Genomic DNA, 18,298 nt, shown 5'->3' with positions numbered 1-18,298 from the left:
ATTTGCAAAATCCTGAAAAGCAGAAGCATGTTCTGCCATTTTACTAAATGTATATAGGAGTGGGTTTACTTGTATTTTCCCTAATCAAGACAGTAGCATGTAAAATAGCTTTTACATGCTATTTTCTCTTTTGCTAATTTTTCATTCTTTATTATATCCTTCTACTTCTATTGGGTGTATCTTTTTTTTTTTCTAGCATCTTGAGTTATATGGTTAGAGTTTATTTTTAGCCTTTCTTGTTTTCTAATAAATGCATTTCAGTGCATTTATTAGAAATTAAATTTCCCTTGAATACTTTGGCAGCATCCCTTGCAGTATGCAATTTGGCAGTATGTATCAAAAGGCTTTAAAATGTTTATGCCAATTGACTGAGAAATTTTACATCTAAGAATCTATGTTAAGGGAATAATCAAATAAATTATGTGTAAAAAGTATACATTACCATGTGTTATTTCTACATTTTTTTTTTTTTTTTTTTTGTGGTACACGGGCCTCTCACTGTTGTGGCCTCTCCCATTGTGGAGCACAGGCTCCGGACGCGCAGGCTCAGTGGCCATGGCTCACGGGCCCAGCCGCTCCGCGACATGTGGGATCTTCCCGGACCGGGGCACAAACCTATGTCCCCTGCATCAGCAGGCGGACTCTCAACCACTGCGCCACCAGGGAAGCCCTACATTTTTTAAAAGAAGGAAAGGATTACTTCACAATCCAGAGGATGTCATACTGTATCATAGTATATCTCTATGATGCAGTATTCTCCAACAAAAAAAGTGATGTTTTTGAATCATTTTTAATGACTTAGGAAAATTTGCATAATATAGCAGATATAAAGACACATACATAGAGGAAAAAACCGGAAAGAAGTATGCTAATATATTAATAGTGTCAATGGATGATTTTTATTTTCTATTTTATGTTTTTCAGGATTTTGCAAGCAGTCTAATACTTCCCAATCCCTGTTGACAACAGCATTAACTCTTCTAATAACAAAATGATACATGCCTATTGTAAAATATGAAAACATTATGAAACAAAAGTAAGTGTAACTGGTTTAATCATGGAGTGTCAACTCAGTGGGGTATATAAGATCATGAAATGGTTCTTTTTTCCCCCCAGGCTCTGCCTTCATCCATTCTGTTGAATCCCCATGAATGAATGAATGAATGAGTGAGTACTGAGTGGGAAAGAGACACTGAGGGAGGGCTTTAGGAAAGGAAGGCTTTTCCTCACCAGTTCCCTGAGGAAGAATACAAACTGTATAAAAGATTACAAATGGTGAAAATATTTCCAATCCATATCACAGACAAAGAGATTCATCTGCCTATTTATCAAGAGCTCTTAGAAATCAAGAAGAAAAAGCACAGGGACTTCCCTGGTGGTGCAGTGGTTAAGAATCCGCCTGCCAATGCAGGGGACACGGGTTTGAGCCCTGGTCCAGGAAGATCCCACATGCCGCGGAGCAACTAAGCCCGTGCGCCACAACTACTGATCCTGCGCTCTAGAGCCTGCAGGCCACAACTACTGAAGCCCATGTACCTAGAGCCTGTGCTCCGCCACAAGAGAAGCCACCACAATGAGAAGCCCGCACACCGCAACGAAGAGTAGTCCCCATTCGCCACAACTAGAGAAAGCCCGCACGCAGCAACAAAGACCCAATGCAGCCAAAAATAAATTAATTAAGAAGAAAAAGCACACAAAAAAATGTGAAGAGACTGTTCAGACATAATACAAGTGACCCTTAAATGTATGGAAGGATGACAGACTTTTCTCATAATATGAGAAATGCATATCAAAACCATGCTGAGATACCATTTCTCACCTATGGGATTAGCAAAAAATTGAAAATTAAAAAAAAAAAACTTGTTAATGAGGCATACAGAAGTAGGCATTTTCATACATTGCCGTGGGGCTTGCAAAATAGAACAACTCCTATGGAGAAGAATTTGACAATATCTACCGACACTGTAGATACATTTGCCTTTTGATCCAGATATTCTAGTTCTGAGACTCTGTCCCACAGATACACTTGTACATGTGCTTTGCAAATATCTGGCATCGTTTCCAATAGTAAAAAATAGAAAACAACACAAATGTCCACCAACAGAGAACTGGTTTAATAAACTATATCCACACAGTGGAATGGTATGCAGCTGTAATAAAAAATAAGGAAAATTTCCTTGTTGAAATGGAAATACCTCCAAGATATATTATTAAATGAAAAATGCAAGGTGAATAACAATGTGTGTATGTGTATATAAATATATATTTTATAGAAATATATAATGAATTTTATGTAAGGAGGAGAATGAGAATATATATCCATATTTGCTTATATTTGCATAATGTCACACTGGAAGGATAAACAAGGGGCTAATAAAATAATTAGGGGGACAGGAGTGAGGGTGAGGATTTTGTGTACTTTTTTTCTTTTTGTATTAATGTAGTTTTTTAAAAAATTTATTTATTTATTTATTTATTTTTGGCTGCATTGGGTCTTCGTTGCTGCATGTGGGCTTTCTCTAGTTGCAACGAGTGGAGGCTACTCTTCATTGCGGTGCACAGGCTTCTTATTGTGGTGGCTTCTCTTGTTGCAGAGCCGGGCTCTAGGTGCGCAGGCTTCAGTAGCTGGGGCACGCGGGCTCAGTAGTTGTGGACATGTGCTTAGTTGTTCCGCGGCATGTGGGATCTTCTCAGACCAGGGCTTGAACCCATGTTCCCTGCATTGACAGGTGGATTCTTAATCACTGCACAACCAGGGAAGCCCCTTAATGTAGTTTTGATTTGAACATTCTACCTATGTTTAAAATAATGCTGAATGAGATCCAATGTCGTTTTGGCATTTATTGATATCATAATATTGGTTTCTCTATTAATTATTTTATGATTAATTATCGTAATAAAATGTTTTCTATGTAATTTTTGCATCTATAGATTTGTCTGATTTCCTTTTTTTTTTTTTTTTTGGCCTATTTTAATCAGGATTTGTTACTATGGTTCTGGAGTCTCCAAAGTGGGTAATTCACTAAATAACCTAGAGAAAGAAGAGCAAAATAAGCTCAAAGCAAGCAGAATGGGATAATAAAGATAAGAGCAGAAATTAATAAAATCAAAAATAGAGAAAATCAATGAAACCAAAAGCTGATTCTTAAAAAAAAAAAAAATCAGTAAAGTTGATAAATACCTAGCCAGACTGACCAAGATAAAAAGAGGGAAGACACAAAGTCCTGACATAAAGAATGAAAGAGGGGACATCACTAGTCTCCCTACAAATATTAAAAGTATAATAAGGAAATACCATGAACAACTCTGTGCACATATATGCAGCAACTTAAATGAAATGGACCAATTTCTTGAAAGGCACAAATTACCAAAACCCATTCAAGGAGAAATAAAGTGGATAGTCCTATACCTATTAAAGAAATCTAATTCATGGCTTCCAAAAAAGAAAATTCTAGGTCCTCTGGATTTCACTGGTGAATTCTACTAAACATTTAAGGAAGAAACAACAACAATTTTTCACAATCTCTTCCAGAAGATAAAGAGGTAATACTTCCTAGCTCATTTTAATAAAGCCAGCAGTAACTCATATCGAAACAAGACAAAGATCCAAGAAAACTACAAACCAATATCCCTGCCCTCCGTATATAGAAGCAAAAATTCCTCAACAAAATATTAGCAAGTGAAATTCAGCAATATATAAAAAAGATAACCAAATGGTGTTCATTCCAGGAATACAAGACTGATTCAACACTTGAAAATCAATGTAATTCTCCACATTAACAGATTTAAGAAAAACTACATGATCATATAAATAGGTCCAGAAAAAGCAGTTTAAAAATATTAACATTCATTCATAATTAAAATTCAGCAAACTAGGAATAGAAGGGAAATTCTTCAGTCTGGTAAAGGTCATCTGCAATAAAACTACAGCTAACATCATACTTAATGGTGAAAGATGGAATGTTCTCCTCCTAAGACTGGAAATTAATGCAAGAATGTCTACTGTCATTACTCCTATTGAATATTGCTGTGGAAGTCTTAGCAAATGCAATAAGTCTGGAGAAAACTAAAGGCATTCTAGTTGAAAAGGAAGAAATAAAACTATTCACAGATGATATGATTGTCTATGTAAAATATCCCAAAGAATCTATTAAAAAGCTCTTAGAACTAAAAAGTTTAGCAAGGTTGCAGGATACAAGATCAATGTACAAAAATCCGTTGTATTTCTATATATTAGCAATGAACAACTAGAAACACAAATTTAAAAAACAGTACCATTTGTATTAGTTCCAAAGGAGAAAGAAATGCTTAAGTATAAATATAACAAATTATGTGAGGTTTTATGTGCTAAGGAAAGAGGTGAAAAAAGAACTAAAGTGAAGAGACATATGCATATGGGTTAGAAGACTCAATATAGTTAAGATGGCAGTTCTGCCCAAATTGACCTATAGATTTAATGCAATCCCAAACAAAAATTTATATAGAAAGGTAAAGGAACTAGACTAGCCAAGACAATTTTGAAAAAGAAGAACAAAGTCTGGAGGACTCATACCTGATTTTAAGACATACTATAAATCTACAGCAGTCAAGGCAGTGTAACCTGGGCAAAAGGATAACATAGGATAATGAGACAGAATAGAAATCCCAGAAATAGACTCACAAATATGATGAACTGATTTTTGACCAAGGTGCAATAGCAATTCAGTAGAGAAAGGAAAGTCTTCAATGAATGGTGCTAGAACTGGACGTCTATATGCAGAAATATGAACCTTGATTTACAATTTACACTGTTAATAATTAACTCAAAATGGATCATAGCTAGACCACAGTGAGATACCACTTCGCATTCACTAGCATGTCACTAATCAAAAAGACAGTAACAAGCAGGGATGGTTGGAACTGTCATATATTACTGATGGAATTGTAAAATGGTGCAACCACTTTTGAAAACAATTCGGCAGTTCCCCAAAATGTTAAACATAGAGTTGCCAAAAGACCCAGCAGTTCTACTCCTGGGTACACCCAAGAGAAATGAAAACATTTGTCCACACAAAAATGTGTGCACAAATGTTCATAGCAACAGTGTTCATAATAACTAAAAAGCTGAAACAGTTAAATGTCCATCAACTGGTGAATGGGTAAATAAAATACAGTATATTCATATAGTGGACTATTTTTCAGCTATAATAAGAAAGAAGTACTGATGCATGTTACAACATGGATGGACCTTGAAAATATGCTGAGTGAAAGGAGTCACAAAATATTACATATTGTATGATTCAAGTTATATAAAATGCTTAAAATAAGCAAGATTGAAGAGACGGAATGTAAATTAATGGTTGCTCAGGGCTAAAGGTAGAAAGTGGAAAAGGGGATTTATTGCTAATGGGTGTGGGGTTTTTTTTTGGGGGGGGGTGTGGATAAAAATGTCCTAAAATTAGGTGTGGTGATGGTTGCACAACTCTGAATATACTAAAAAACATTTAATTTACACATTAAATGGGTGAATTGTATGGTATGTGAATTATACCTTAATAAAGCTGTTTTTCAAAAAAATGGATCAGAGATCTAAATGTAAAACATAAGATTATAAAACTCTTAGAAGAAAACATAAGAGAAAATGTTCATGACTTCTAGTTAAGCAGAGTTCTTAGATAAGATAGCAAAAGCACAATCCATGAAAGAAAAAAATTGATTTCATTGGAATTTAAAACTTTTGCTCTGTGAAGGACACTGTTAAGGGAATAAAAAGACAAACCACAGACTAGGAGAAAACACTTGTATGACAAAGGAGTATGCCAGAATATATCTTTTAAAAATCTCTCAAAATTCAACAATAAGAAAGCAAACAACCCGATTTAAAAAAAGATATGAATGGATAGTCCACCAGAGAAGGTACACAGATGGTAAATAAGCACCTGAAGAGATGCTCGACATTATTAGTCATTAAGGAAATGCAAATTAAAGCCAAACTGAGAGGGACTTCCCTGGTGGTCCAGTGGTTAAGAATCCGCCTTCCAGTGCAGGGGACGCTGGTTCAATCCCTGGTTGGGGAACTAAGATCCCACATACGGCAGGGCAACTAAGCCCATGCGCCACAACTACTGAGCCTGCAAGCTCTGGAGCCCAAGCAGCACAACTAGAGAGAAGCCCACGCACTGCAACGAAAGATCCCGTGTGCTGCAACTAAGACCTGACACAGCCAAAAATAAATAAATAAATAAAACCCACAATGAGATATCACTACACGCTGTATTATTTATCTATTGCTCTGTAACAAATTACCCCAAAACTTAGTGGCTTAAGACAGCATAGATTTATTATCTCAGTTTCTCTGGGTCAGGGGTCCAGGCAGAGCTACACTGGGTCATCTGTTTCAGTCTCTCACAAGGCTTCAGTCAAGGTGTTGGCTGGGGCAGCAGTCCCAAGTGAAGGTTCAACAGGGGAAGGATCCACTTCCAAGCATGGTTATTAGCAGGACTCAGTTACTTGAGGCTGTTGGATTTTGTGCCTCAGTTCCTTACTGGCTGTTGGCTGCAAACTGCCCTTAGTCCCTTGCCAGGTAGCTCTCTCCATCAGGCAAACATGCAAGAAGAGCCAGAAAGAGATGACCAGCAAGACAGAGTCACAATCATTTGTAACCTGATCACAGAAGTAGCATCCCCATCACCATTACCATATCATTTCAGTTTAAGAAAATGAAAGGGAGATTAATATTGTTAGTTTTTCTTATTCTATTTGTTAGAAGCAAGTTGTTAAGTCCAGCCTGAACTCAAGAGGAAGGAATTATCCAAGGCTGTGATTACCTGGAGGCATGAATATCATGGGAGCCATATCAGAAGCTTCCTACCACACACCCTTTTTATTTATTTATTTGCATGAGATTCATATTTGTTTATTTATTTTTGGCTGCATTGGGTCTTCATTGCTGCACATGGGCTTCTCTCTAGTTGCAGTAAACGGGGGCTACTCTACGTTGTGGTGCGCGGGCTTCTCATTGTGGTGGCCTCTCTTGTGGAGCACAGGCTCTAGGCGCAGGGGCTTCAGTAGTTGTGGTGCGTGGGCTCAATAGTTGTGGCGCACGGGGTTAGTTGCTCCGCAGCATGTGGGATCTTCCCAGACCAGGGCTCAAACCCGTGTCGCCTGCATTGGCAGGCGGGTTCTCAACCACTGTGCCACCAGGGAAGTCCAGCACACACCCTTTTTAGATGAGCTAAAATAAAAACTTCTAACAATCTTGGAGTTCACACAGTAGAAGGGCCTTGCAAATGTGCTAAGTGGGTTGAGGGTATCAGCCAGTACAAAAACATTTGCAATCATGGAAGCATCTATGCAGGAGAGAAACCCTATAAAGGAGGTAATGGTGGTGAGAGTTATTACAGAGCTGCTGATCTTAGAGGTCATCAGAGTCCACATGGGAGAGAAACCAGATCCACATGAAGAGCACAGTAAGGGCTTCACCAAGTGCTCCACTCCTCTCCATTATACATCCCATTCCCATTCGGGAGAGGAATATATCAGTGTTGTACATGTGGTAAGAATTTTTCTGAGTGTGAAACTTGGCATTCGTAAGAGAGCGCACGGGGAGAGAGACCCTATAAATGTGATGAGTGTGGTAAGGCTCCTCTCAGGCTTCAACACTTCACATTCATCTGAGAATCCACACAAGAGAAAAATTGATATGAACAAGTGTGATATGGACTTCAGTCAGAAAGGAAATATTCACCTTTAGTAGAATCTACGTGGAAGAGAAATCCTCTATAATCGATGTGATAATAAGGACGGTCAAAACTGTAAGTTACAGACATGCAGCAGAGACACCTATTACAAATATGACAATCGTGGGGGTAAGAAAGTTCACCTAGAACTTTAAAACTCATAATGACGTTACACATAAGAAATAAACCATACCAATAGCCTAAGTGAAACTTAAGTGAAAATATTATCTGTCAAGTGTTTTAATGTTACAAGATATACAAGCAATCACCTTAAGGTTCTGTTTATGAAGAAGCAATAAAAAAATGTTGAAAAGAATTATATCTATGGAACATCCTGGACCCATAATGAGACTGAAAAAAACCTCACGAAGAGTTGGGTTCATACCATGACTTGTCCAGTGGTACAAGATTCTGCCAAGAATGTAAGTAATCATGGAAGTAGGTCCACAATGCTGCTTTTCCTGGGTGATGATGTCCTATGCATTGTCTAAAATCTTGTCTTGAGGTAGGTGAAACTTTCCACTTTCCCATTTCTTATGTGAGTATCCTTTTTTCTCACAGTGTGGTTTGCAGATCACCTATATCAGAATTACTCAAGGTGAGTACTACAGTGTAAATAATACCTTAGTATTTAGTGCACAAAAACTTCAGTGTACATAATTATCTTGCGGGGGGGGGGGCACTTGTTAAAATGCAGATTCCTGGGCCTCACCCACGTCTTCTTAATCAGTCTACAGGTGTGGGGACCAAGGATTTGCATTTGTAAAGGCTCCTCCTTCCCTTATAGGTGATTATTACGTATACCAAAGTTGGAGAATTACTGCTCTATGGGATGTTTGCATAAAGTTAAAAAAAGAAACAAAATCTTAGGTGGCATTTTACTAGTGTGCTAAACCTACTGAATACAGAAATTTCTACCAATAAATTGATCAAAGTAGGAGGTAAAATTCAGGAGACTTGAAAATGCACATTGGCTGCCCAAGGAAATATTAACAAAGGGTTCTCTGACACCACCCATGATGAGATGGGTGATGACCATAAATGAAAACTTATGGGGACAAGCAGCCACAACTCGGCTTTTAAATGATGTTATTTCTAAAGCCTCAAACAGCGTTAAACATGGTTTGCTGTGGGAACATACAACTTGATAAGGGGAATCTGGTATGAGTCTATTATATATAAAAAAAATAAACAGATTGAGAAATTCCTATAGTCAAGTAGGATAACGGTTAAATTACCTTTAGCACAATGATTATTAAATTAGACACATCAGCATAAAGTCAGTCTGTCACTGAAATAATTTGTGCTGTCTCTGGCATCGGCCTATTTACTGTAATTAGTCATATGGAGTGGCATAAATATGCGATTTATAGCCTAATCTGAATCTGTATCAGTGGTTCCCAAATGTGCCTGAGCATCAGAACCAACTGCAGCTTGGTAAAAATATAGTTATCTTGGGGTCCACCCCAGGAGGCTGAGATTCAGCATTTCTGTGAGATGGCTTGACTAAGCATCTAAGTTCCAGGTTTTGGAACTGCTGCTTTATACTCCTTTTCTAAACGGAATATGGGCTTCCTAGAGGATGGCTAATTCAGAATCTTGGTCGTGGCAACTAAGATGGGATCTGGAACATCCTGTTAAAGTACTGATGCTGACAGAGTTTACTGGGGTCATGATCAAGGGAAGTAAAGGAACCACACAGGAAGAGGGCTTCACAATTCGAGTTGTCAAAGCAATCTCTGATCACCCTTAGGGCCAATGAATATGTTCCTCAAGTACTGTTTTAAGAGTATAAAAATAATTTTGCGCTTATCAGCAATTCCTCACTGAAAAATGTTTCTGGTACTGGAACACTTTGCTCTGTAAGTAAGAAGCTGTTAGTCCTATAATAAATAAGCCCCCTTTTTTGACATGGTACATACGAGTGAGTGAACCAATAAGCTCCAAGCACCCACTCCCAGGTTCTCTACAGAAACCTTAAGATGGGGCCCCGATACTTTTTCAGAGACATTCCATAGCATTAAATAAGGAGCAGGTATCTACTTCTGAAAGCAGGCTGAGGAAGGGCAAAGAGATAAAAAAAGATTGAGCAGTTGTCAGGGCAGGGCTACTGTGCTGTCCATCCTGTTTTTATTTTTAATTTATATATTTTATTTATTTATTTTTGGCTGCATTGGGTCTTCATTGCTATGTGCAGACTTTCTCTAGTTGTGGAGAGCTGGGGCCACTCTTCGTTGCAGTGCACGGGCTTCTCATTGTGGTGGCTTCTCTTGTTGCGGAGCATGGGCTCTAGGTGCGTGGTCTTCAGTAATTGTGGCATGATGACTCAGTAGTTGTGGCTCTTGGGCTCTAGAGCACAGGCTCAGTAGTTGTGACGCATGGGCTTAGTCGCTCTGTGGCATGTGGGATCTTCCCAGACCAGGGCTCAAACCCATGTCCCCGGCATTGGCAGGCAGATTCTTAACCACTGCACCACCAGGGAAGTCCCTGTCCATCCTATTTTGATGAAATTTTAAGACATTTAACACCTTGGCTTCCCTGAAATCAACAAACAGCTAAGGATGAAGTCCCTTCAGGAGACAAGCCATGGTCAGGAGAAGCCTCCTCACCAAGTGCTTTGCCAGCACACTCACCTGGGACTAAAGGTGAGAAATTTGGGGGCAGAGATAGAGGGGAATCAATGTTTTGGAGGGTTCACTGCACCCTAACAAATAAGCCTTTATTTTATTTTTTAAAATGTATTTTTAGGAGAGTTTTGGGGTTTTTTTGTTTTTTGTTTTGTTTTGTTTTTTGGCTATGTCGGGTCTTGGTTGTGACACACGGGATCTTCCTTGTGGCATGTGGGATCTTTCGCTGCAGCGAGGGGGCTCTTTGTTGTGGTGTGCGGGCTTCTTTCTAGTTGTGGCGTGCAGGCTCCAGAGAGCGTGGGCTCTGTAGTTCGCGGCACATGGGCTCTCTAGTTGAGGCGCGTGAGCTCAGTAGTTGTGGTGCGCGGGCTTAGTTGCCCCATGGCATGTGGGATCTTAGTTCCCCAACCAGGGATGGAACCCACGTTCCCTGCATTGGAAGGTGGATTCTTTACCACAGGACCACCAGGGAAGTCCCTTTAGGAGAGTTATTTAGCTTTATTTTTTTTTTAATTGAAGTGTAGTTGATTTACAATATTATGTTAGTTTCAGGTGTACAAAATAGTGATTCGATATTTTTATAGATTATACTCTATTTAAAGTTATTATAAAATATTGGCTATATTCCATGTGCTGTACAATATAGCCTTGCAGCTTAAGCCTTTATTTTAATAATCTATTAAGCAACTAATATGATCAGTCCACATGGGTACATTATGGAGGATAAAGACAAACCGTTCCCATTACCTCCTCTGATTCCTCCAGCTAACCTGGGCTATCTGGAACACCAAAGCATCCTTGGCAAATTCACCCATAAGCAGCTAAATCAACTTCTTTATCAAGCCTTTCTCCCAACTTAAAATTTCCTCTTAAATGGGAAATAGTAATTTTCGTTAAAGTTTTGGTTTGTGTTAAGCTTTGTTAAATTAATGCCTAAGTCCTGGAATGGCTATCAGGTTTCACTTAGGGAGTTACTTTTCTCGTCTCCCATTGTCCCAATTCCCCAAATCTTGGCAATGTTACCCTCAAGTGACTACGATTGTCATCTTTACTTTTGATCTATTTCTCATCTGCCCTTTGCCTTCATGCTGAGCTTCAGAATTGGAAAGGAGTAACATCTCTTAGGCCAGGGATATCCTGCTGCTAAATAATCTCTAAAGAGTGTAGTTCTTGGTAATCCTTGATGGGCTTCTTGTGTGTAGTCCCTTCCCCACCCAGAATTCTGATTGCAAGTTCTTTCACTCAGACATCAAGGACGACCATGGCTTAACTGGTACAGCCACAGTGGAAAACAGTATGGAGTTTCCTCAAAAAATTAAAAATAGAACTATCATATGATCCAGCAATTCCACTTTTAGGTATTTATCTGAGGAAAAGGAAAACACTAATTCAAAAAGATGTCTGCACCCCCATGTTTATTGCAGCATTATTTACAATAGCCGAGATATGGAAACAACCTAAATGTCCATCCATAGATAAATGGATAAAGAAAATGTGATGCATGCATGCCCACACATGCACACACACACACAAGGGAATATTATTCAGCCATAAGAGAAGGAAATCTTGTTGTTTGTGACAATATGGATGGACCTTGAGGGCATTTTGCTAACTGAAATAAGTCAGACAGAGAAAGATACATTATGGTCTCACTTATGTGTGGGATATTTTTAAAAAAACAACAACAACAGGTTCATACCATAGAGAACAGATTGGTAATTGCCAGAGGGGTAGGGGGCGAAATGGGTGAAGGGAATCAAAAGGCACAGCTTCCAGTCATAAAGTGAATAAGTCATGGAGATATAACGTACAGCATGGTAACTACAGTTAATGATACTCTATTGCACATTTGAAAGTTTCTAAGACAGTAAATCTTAAAAGTTCTCATCACAAGAAAAAACTATTTTTGTAACTATGTATGGTGACAGATGTTAACTAGACTTATCGTGATAATCATATTACAGTATACACAAATATTGAATCATTATGTTGTATACCTAAAATTAATATAATGATATATGTCAATTATACCTCAATAAAAAAAAGTATGACTATGACTTATTTAAAAGACTCTCAGTGGAGACAAAAATCAATAAGCATTGAATAAGTTCTTTTCTTAAATTGAAGTATAGTTAATTTACAATGTTTTGTTAGTTTCAGATGTACAGCAAACTGATTATATATATAATACTTGTATGATTATATAATATATATATTCATTTTCAGATTCTTTTCCATTTTAGGTTATTACCCTGCACTACACAGTAGGTCCTTGTTGTTTATCTATTTTATATATAAAATAAGTTCTTTTTTTAATGGTATAAGTAGAGGAATTTAGGACAAAGCAGGTAGCTTTGGTAGTACCAGGTAGCTGGCACTCTCTCCCTGTCTCTCAATCTCCCTCACTACCAGTTCTTTCTTTCTTTTTTTTTTTAACATCTTTATTGGAGTATAATTGCTTCTCTACCAGTTCTGAATATAATTGTTAGCGCCTCTCTACATCTGGGATACAGAGCCATGCTTTGCTTAATTTAGTCATATTGTTCTAGTTAAATGAATTGCAATCCTCAAAATGAATTTGTATGATCTTGATACTCATTTCATTCCAAATACTGTTAACCTTCTATAGCCATAAAGTCCTTGAAGCCACTTTCCTCACTTGCTTATAAAATTTCCAGAGCTTCACTTACCTATTCAAATTGACTTAAATTCAACCATGAATTGTCCTTTGCAGTCTAGTTGGATGGATAGATTTAGTAAATGTTCATGCACTGAAAGCCATTCACTCATTTAAGGAGAATGCATTGAGTGCAAGTCCTGTGCCACGCGATCTGATGGGAAAGGCTGGTCTGCTCATTCCTCCTCCATGTGCTCCTCTGTGTTGGACTGAAAAAGCGTGTCCTCTCTGGGAGCTAGCCCAGGTTGGCCAGCACTACATGCGTCACTCAGAGCATTCTGGAACTTCAATAAGAATTGTTACTTTTTTTTTTTTTTTTTTTTGCCGTACGCGGGCCTCTCACTGTTGTGGCCTCTCCCGTTGCGGAGCACAGGCTCCGGACACGCAGGCTCAGCGGCCATGGTTCACGGGCCCAGCCGCTCCGCGGCATGTGGGATCTTCCCGGACTGGGGCACGAACCCGTGTCCCCTGCATCGGCAGGTGGACTCTCAACCACTGCGCCACCAAGGAAGGCCCAAGAATTGTTACTTTTGAGGACATCAATGAGATCACATTGAGCATAATTCTCTTTATTCATCTTCTATGAGTAACTGGAACTCAGATTTCATAGAAGGCTCTCAGTAATAGCAGGAGAAAGTGTGGATGGCCTAGAAAATTAGGTAGACATCTATGACTTGAAGCAGTGAATAAGGAATCACTTAAGGTTTTATACCAAGTGTGGAATAAACAAAACTGGTTGTTTCAGGCAGAGACATTATTTAGAAAGAATGTGACAGGGCTTCCCTGGTGGCACAGTGGTTGAGGGTCCGCCTGCCGATGCAGGGGACATGGGTTCGTGCCCCGGTTCGGGAAGATCCCACATGCCGCGGAGCGGCTGGGCCCGTGAGCCATGGCCGCTGAGCCTGTGCGTCCGGAGCCTGTGCTCCGCAACGGGAGAGGCCACAACAGTCAGAGGCCCGCGTACCACAAAAAAAAAAAGAAAGTATGTGACAGATGGAGACCTAACTCAGCATAAATGGGAAGGGAGAATATGGGAGGACCTAAGAGCTATTTCCTAGAAAAACTATAGAAAACAAGGAGAAAATTGGTGGTAGAAAATATAGTATTCATTCAAGCTGACACCATGGTTTCCAGGAGGGAATATTATGAAGATGGAAAGGTCAGATTTATTCCAAGCGTTTGTAATAGAACAGAAACAATGAGCATGAGTTGGGGACTACCAGTCTAACTGATGGAAGGCCACCATTTCCCCCCTTGGTGGCTTTATGACTTCACAGAAGTTACTTAACATCCCTGACCACCACCTCCCGTCTTTCCTGTTCAGGTTCTCTGGCACCTACACTCCAGTAATTCTTCAACCCCACTGGGGTCTCCCAGGACTTGATGCTGTTTACTTTCCACTATCCGTCTGTCCCCTCCTGTCTCCACTTTCCACCTTTCCATCATTATAAATCTCTGTAAACAGCTTCAACTCTCTCCCCTCTCTCCACCCATCGTACTAACCTAGAAAACCTCCAACCCTTGATAACCCCAACTCTGATTCCGGGCCTGTACTCGGTAGCTGATTGTTTCTGGAATAAAGTCACACAACATTGGCTGCCTTCACCTTACTCCCCTGACTAGAGTTACTCCCCCCACCAGTTGAATAAGCAATATTCAAGACTTAATCAAACTAATTTTCTTTTTGCCTCTTACCATCTCTTTAATATTCATTTATGGAGTAACCTCCTTCCCTGGAAGAGACTCTGGCAAACCCGCCCTTTTCTTCTCTAGGAAATAAATAGCCCTACAGTCACTTTAGGTCCCAAACGGTCTTGATACAGTGATAAGAACGCCCAGACATGGCTCAGTGTTGAGCCCTCTCACCTTCCCCACGTGGGAACAGTTTCATCACTCTGCTCCCTCCTCGCTTCCTGCTGTCTCCTCCCCTATTCATTAACCACTGTTTGGGGCCCGCCAACGTGTAAGGATGGAGGAGAAAGGAAAGTAGTATGTGAACTGGTACTCCTGAGATCTGATTTCAAGCCCTCTGGCGTAAGCCAGCTCTGGTTGGCTCTGGTAGATGAAGAAGGCCAGTGCTCTCACAGGTGCTGAGCTGGTTATTGGGAGGTTTCCCATCACTGACACGTCTCTCCTTCAGTAAGCCTGACGCAGAGGAAGGCACCTCTGCTCTACGTGTCTGCTTATGATTCCTTCCGCAGCCCTGGCGGAAGGATGCCACTTCTCAGCCTACATCGACCAAGGTCTCTCCACCCCTCCAGACAGCCCCGTTGGACCCTGGATAACAGCACGCCAACTCCCTCTCTAGCTTCTGGCCCAGAGGAAACATTTGTACCCCTTGTCACGGCACATTCCAAGAATGAGACCGGTCCCCGTGCAGCAGAACACCCTGAACAACGCAGTGAAACAGACCTCCTCTGGCCTCCAGACTTCCACGTCTAACTAAGACCCGGCGCAGCCAAAATAAATAAAAATAAAAAAACCCTTCCTCAACCCCACGTCCCTCAGCAGCCTTTGAAGGATGGGGTGGGAGAGCAGGAGACTCCACATCTCCCTCGTGGAGCTGCTGAAAGAAAAAAATTAATAAATGACATCAAGGGCTTCCCTGGTGGCGTAGTGGTTGAGAGTCCGCCTGCCGATGCAGGGGACACGGGTTCGTGCCCCGGTCCGGGAAGATCCCACATGCCGCGGAGCGGCTGGGCCCGTGAGCCATGGCCGCTGAGCCTGCGCTTCCGGAGCCTGTGCTTCACAACGGGAGAGGCCACAACAGTGAGAGGCCCGCGTACCGCAAAAAAAATAAAAATAAAAATAAATAAATAAATGACATCAAGTCCTGAGCACAGCACCTAGCTTACACCAAGTGCATAAATGTTAGCCATTATTACTGTCATTGTTGCCATTATCCTTGTCAATTTTCATTTCAGTGCTTGCTGCCAGAGTGGAATCTCTTGAAAAGATGTTTCAGGCAACGATCAGGGATCCAAATTTAAGATACAACTCACAACTCCCTTGAAGTAAGGAAAGGATCTCTAATGCAGCCTGTTTCCACTCCATCAGTTGGAGTCCATCCTCCCCTACCTGCAACTGCCTGTTTTAATTATCTCACTCTCTTACTCTAAATAGTTTTTCATTGATGTTTCTGCATATGAAAGGACCATACGTTTTAAACATTTCAAAAACAACTGTGTTCTTCGGTAGTTTTAGAATGTAGAATTTGCTGGCCTCCACGCCTACCCCAGCCAACCCTGCCCTCCACTCCAGGCCCATCCCCGGTCCCACCCCTGTCCAGTTTCTGATGACACTTCTCTTTAGACTGAGAGGAGCTGAGCTCTTTGGGGATGCAGCAAAGACGGGCAGTCCTCAGACAACATTTTCTCCGTTTACATCTTTTTTTATTCCCTGTTTCACAATCTAAATGTGAATACTTAAAAAGATATTTAACCGCCCTATCTCTTAGCAATAATAGCACAGCCTCACATCACTTTTAGCATCGGAAGATTGTCACGCTCATATCGACGCTTCTTGACAAAGGGCTGTCTCACTCACTCTTAGCTGCTGCCGGATAATACCGGTACTCTGCTTTTAGCTCCCACGTGTTTTTGTGGGGCCCTTTTACATTCTGAACACCGATTTCATTCAAGATTTCCTTCAGGTACGCCACAGGTTGCATAGTGATGCCAACCAAGTCCTTTATGTTATAATACTGGTGTTTCTCAAAGGCAGCGAATAGCAAGGCTAAAACTCGGTCTTTATCAGCCTTCACTCTCTTTCCATTTTCTTTCTTTTTCTTCTCATATTCAATATTGTACTGATGATTGGCAACAGGTTTATAATTGGTCGTGACTACCTTCTCTAGTTTCTGTACGGTTCTGGCAGGTTTGGAAGACTCCTCTATTTGCTTTCTCTTCAGCCTCATGTAGTTTTCACTCAGAGCAGGTCTGCATTCTCCCCGATGTACCACCGTTCCTTCCAGGGACAGCTGATCCGGTGCACGCTCAGTCAGCACTGTGAGGACCTGCCCTCTGACCCCCTGCAAGACAAGCTGATGCTCCCTGGGAGCAATGACCGGGGCAGGTTGTCCATCTGTACCCCGAATGTCTGTAAGTTCCTTATTCAAAATAAATGAGATTTCAGACTTTCCTCGATTTTTGGCAATCTGCAGCTTCCCTACTTCACCGCTTCCAGAAGCTTCAGACCACTGCTGTGACAGGTATTTAGGAAGCTTCACCAACCACATCCGCTGGTTCTGTTGGATTCCCTCCAAGCTGAGTGGAATGCTCTGGGGCTTGGGTCTGTTGCCTCTGGAGGCCATGTGCACCTGAGCTGAGGGTGCAGAGGGTGGGCCAGCTAGGGATGAAGAGGGAAGCAGGACACCAGAACCAGCTGCTGGAGTCCAGGAACCTAGCAAGGAAATATAAAACACATGCTGACTTCAGAAATGTTATCCTTTTTAGAATCTAACGAGTGCTATACAGCAACTGTCAAATGATTCAGAATAAGGGAAGATGGGAAACCATCATAAAAGTGGGGAGTTTGATAAACAAGTGTGGCACATCCTGAAAACGAAGTACTTCAGCAATTAAAATTACAGGAGCTCCTATCTACTGATGTGAAGAGTTTTCTAAGACACAGGCATCTCCTAAGCGCCTTCCCTACCACCCTGTTTCTCCCTGTCCCTCTCCCCTGCTTTATTTTTCTCCAGAGCACCAGTCAACGTGAAATATCCTAGATAATTTATATTTTATATATTTATTATATTATCATATCTCTTCCCCACTAGACTGTAAGCACCATGAGGGTAGAGTTTGTGGCTTTCAGTGCTGTAGGCATTTAATAATTTTATTTTATTTTTTTGAAGGAATGAAAGGTCTTATTTGATTGGTTTGTTTGTTGTGAAAAAACGGAGTGGAGGTGGACACCACGCCCTGCGCCCCGCCCAGGTCCCACCACCCAGAATTCAGATATCCTGCTTTGCCCTCCTGCCTCCACACAAAATAAGAGGCACGGAGGGCCTTGGCTTGGGGGCACGTCCTCCCTGCCAACCTGGCCTGAGCACAGGGAGAGACCCTGACACCAGCTGTTGGCAGAGACATTGAGGCCACAGAGGTTAGCAGGTTCCAGGCCTATATTTTGTTTCTTCTTCTTCTTTTCTTCTTTTTTTTCCCCAGGCCTGTATTTTGAGGTCCAGAGCACAGGCGTCTGCAACTGACTTGCAGGCAGAGCAATCCTGCCTCACAGCTCCTAAAGCCCACCGTGGATCAGCCACCACCACTGTG

The 18,298-nt window shown here is 40.9% G+C and overlaps 1 protein-coding gene and 1 pseudogene across 7 annotated transcripts in view; one reads left to right on the top strand and one right to left on the bottom strand.

Annotated features, from left to right (window-relative positions):
• The window catches only part of LOC111175659 (zinc finger protein 8-like), a 62,296-nt gene that overhangs the window by 15,756 nt on the left and 28,242 nt on the right, over window positions 1-18,298 (top strand). The window contains exons 3-5 of one of the 7 annotated variants that reach the window (XR_016387674.1): window positions 925-1,167; window positions 2,980-8,316; window positions 15,947-16,036. The gene's annotated coding sequence lies outside the window, so the exon portion shown is untranslated. The other 6 variants (XR_016387682.1, XR_016387681.1, XR_016387676.1 and 3 more) reach the window with 6 other exon arrangements.
• On the bottom strand, window positions 15,481-17,838 carry LOC115801825 (general transcription factor IIF subunit 2 pseudogene; annotated as a pseudogene).

The sequence above is a fragment of the Delphinapterus leucas genome, chromosome 1 (assembly GCF_059928025.1).
Source record: "Delphinapterus leucas isolate spDelLeu-1000000601 "Yukka" chromosome 1, BTC_Dleu_Yukka2, whole genome shotgun sequence".
Taxonomy (NCBI): domain Eukaryota; kingdom Metazoa; phylum Chordata; class Mammalia; order Artiodactyla; family Monodontidae; genus Delphinapterus; species Delphinapterus leucas.
Note: the sequence above shows the minus strand (reverse complement) of the source record. Positions and strands in the feature narration are given on the sequence as shown.